General features: G+C 53.0%; 1 pseudogene; it reads right to left on the bottom strand.

Moving 5' to 3' along the window:
* Positions 1–1,127: 1,127 nt before the first annotated feature.
* Positions 1,128–3,155, bottom strand: LOC121833973 (annotated as a pseudogene).
* Between the last annotated feature and the right edge of the window lie 339 nt (positions 3,156–3,494).

Below are 3,494 nucleotides of genomic sequence, written 5' to 3' on the forward strand. Positions count from 1 at the left end.
AATACTGCTAAGTGAAATAAAGTAACAAAATTGAGAGCTGGGCTAGTTGGTAAAAGTCAAACATAATGTAAATGCCACAGCACAAAACAAAAAAGACCAAGGAGAGGAACCAACAACATAGAAAGCTGTAAAAATATGTCATATGTTGTTCGTCCCTTTACCAAGTCTTCGTTGTTGTGCCATGTTACGCCTACGTCATATTTGCTATTTTTAAGCAATTGCCTGTGGTTATCGAAGTGCACGCAATCGCCTATGGTTATCGAAGCGAGAGCGCATGAGCAGATGCCTCTGGAGTTGGTTTTGGGGCACATGTAGGGAACTGTGCACAGGAAATCATAGCCCCTCTGCCGATGCTAACATACCACTGGTAAGAACTCACCTTCCTGTGGTGCGCGTGCATTAATGAGGAAGGTACTCTTCTACACACGGACAACACAGCTTGGGGTCTAGCGCTGCACCGCGGCCACGGACGAGCTTTGCCTTGAGATATTGCCAGTGCCGTCTCTCTTCTCTCTCTTAATGAAGCTGTGTCTCAATAAAATGGGCACTGTCGGTCATGAGCCCCGCGGACCTGCCGTTGCGCGCTTGACACTCGAGGGCGAACCGGCGGGCAATCGAGTTCTCACCCTCTCGGCGCGAGACATACTGTCCTTCTCGTGCTGAGGGCGTTGGAAGAATCGAGGGAACGTCCGAAGGGTTTCCCGAGGTTTGCATAAATGTCAGTAAATAAATAAATGAAGAAAACTGGCACTGGCAATAGCCCCAAGGCAAACCTCGTCCATGGCTGCGGCGCAGCGCGAGAGCCAAAGTTCTGTTCTCCGTGTGTAGAAGAGTCCTTCTCTCGGCAATACACGCGCACCACAATACGGTGAGTCCTTCCCGGATGTACATTGACCTCGGCAGAGGGGCGATGATTGCCTGCGCACAGTCCCGAACATCTATGCCGTAACCGACTCCGGCGGCATCTGCCATGCGCTGTTAAGTAGCGGGGGGAAGGGGGAGAGGTTGGCAGTGCGGCAAACTTGGCAAACACGCACCAGAAAGGGAAGCCAGTTGAGTGAAAGGGGAATTTGGTTTGAAAATTTGTCAAACAGAGGAAAAAGAAGAAGAAAAAAAATCACAGAGCCATGGAGAGAAAAGTAAAACGCCAAGAAGCCCGTCGCCCCCTGGAGCGACTTGAGGGGAAACGGACGCTCCAGCGAGCGAGGAATGGCTCGGAGCCGTCCTGGCGTCTGCGAAACGGTGTCCTCGGCTGTGTCGAGCCTGAACCGAAGAAAATTCATGCGTCTCGTGGGCTCTGCTCCTGTCGCCAAGGTTTAAGCGAAACCCCCACCGCAACAAGTCCTCCACGAGGAGGAGCACGCATACGTCAACGTGTCAGGGTCGGGGTGGGCGCGCAAGAAGTTTTATATGGGAGACCAAGCCCAGAGTCCACGGCCACGCATTTCCCTGGAAATGCCCTGTTGCCAAAATTTGCATGTAAAACGACATCGGGCGTATCACAAAGGGCATACGGCAACAACGGCAGTAACGGCGGCCTTGTCTCAATGTGCTCAGGTTACGGGTGGAGGGATGAAGCGCGAGATGGTAAAAGGCCTCTGCAAGGTCGAGCTTCACCATATACGCTTTGGACGGGAAGGGGGTTTACTTTGATAGCCTTGGGTAGCAGAGTAAGGCGGAACTGAGGTGCCTGGAAGTAAGGAGTAAGTGCGGCGCAGTTTAAAGCAAAGCGGCACTTGGTGGGTGTCTTGGATACGAGGAAGACAGGGTTGAGGTACGGACCACGTGAGGAGCGTTCGATGATGCCACCAACATGATGGTTACGGTAGATCTGGTCAGGGAGAGGGGTTCAAGCCGTGAGCAAGAAGGCTTTGTGCATCGAATGGAAAGTGCGCCGAAGTCGGGCGGTCCGTGAAAACTACATGCCTCACTAAACACTGCCCAGTCGACTTGAGGTGCCAGTTGGGTGGATTGGCGGCGGAGGTTCCGTCGGTTCCGACTTGTGGGCGGTGCTACCCAGGTCCGACTCGGAGTCTTCGACGTCGCTTTGTTTGTCTGTAGTGTTTTCCTTGGTGTTGGTGAGGCTTTCCTCCTCGCCATCGTAGGTGTCGAAGGACTTGTCATCGGCGTGGGGATCGATGACACTGTCGGTCCTGCTGAGCCACTCCAGGATTCGCTCGGCGGCAGTGGCCGTCAAGTCCGGATCAATAGTGTCGTCTTCTTCGGTCCAAGATCAAGCAAGGGCAAGGTCGGCCGAGACGCAAGCTTCGCTAAATGCATGGGCGAGAACGGCCTCAACCGGGAAAGCATCCAGGGGCGTCGAGGAGACGACCATGCCGTCGATGACGGCACTGGTGGGTCTCGAAGACCCAGGGTAGCTGCCGGACTCACTTAGGATTAGGGGCCTTCTGGGACTTGGTGCCTGGGTGGTAGCTGGTGCTCACGGAAGCACGAGACATGCGGCGTCCGCGTCGAGCTGGTTAGGTAGCTGGTCGGGGAGCTCTTTGAAAACGTCGGACTCGAGCCTGGACATTGGTAAAAGATAGCCGTCCTCCAGTTCCCTTTCGTGACGACGAAAAAGAGTTCCAGTCATTCAAAAATGAGGTGCTGGTGTTCGGAGAGCCTGAAATCCCAGTAGAACCAATACGGGCGGAGATGCCGGATCTCGTGGGCATCTCTCGTTGACAAACTTCTGGTGTTCTGGGCGACGTCGCTCAGAATGTCTTAGGCCTGAAGGAGCCTCGCTCCGAGAATGGGCGGTGGGGGTTCCACCAGAGGTAGTCGGATCTTGTTGGTGACTCTGGTAGAAATGATTCCCGTAGAAGCCATACCTCCGGCGGAAACACGGGGAGGTCTCCGGCGATGTTAAAAGCGATCCATTGACGCGTCTGTGGATATTCGAGCTTACCGTGCTGAGGTTAAAATAACTCGCGTTCAGAGTTCTGCGATAGGGACTGCTGAGGCTGCTGGCAGTGTGGGGCGAGACCGGCCAGAGCATCGACGATTGGAAGCACGGCAGCTCCCAGGGTTGAGGTGAAGGAGGCAGAAATGGCATCCCCCGTCTGTTGGACGAGGGCGGCTTTGTCATCGGAGGCCAAGTGCGTTGGCGCGTTCGACAACGAGGCATCCCTGTCCTTGGCTTTTTCTCTTGCCATGCTGAGTTGCGCGGCAGTGCCGGCGGCTGCCACTCGGTTCAAAACAAAAGTCTCGGCACGAAGAAAAAAAGAAAATAACTCGAAAACCCTTCGGTCGCTTTCTTGTTCCTTCCGCCGCTCTGCAGCCCGAGCATGTTTTTTTTTATTCCTGGAGATTTGTTAAAAAAAAAAAAAAAGGCATGAAAGCTACACTTACGCCGTTTGTGCGAGTGAGTTATATGCCGAGAGGGACATTATGTGGGTGACTAATCTTTGAGATAAGTCGGCTAACTAATTAAAACTCACTAATTAACTTTTTTATTAGTGTTAAACACACATATATATATATATATATATATA

Source organism: Ixodes scapularis, unplaced genomic scaffold, assembly GCF_016920785.2.
Source record: "Ixodes scapularis isolate PalLabHiFi unplaced genomic scaffold, ASM1692078v2 ptg000216l_1___fragment_2___debris__unscaffolded, whole genome shotgun sequence".
Taxonomy (NCBI): domain Eukaryota; kingdom Metazoa; phylum Arthropoda; class Arachnida; order Ixodida; family Ixodidae; genus Ixodes; species Ixodes scapularis.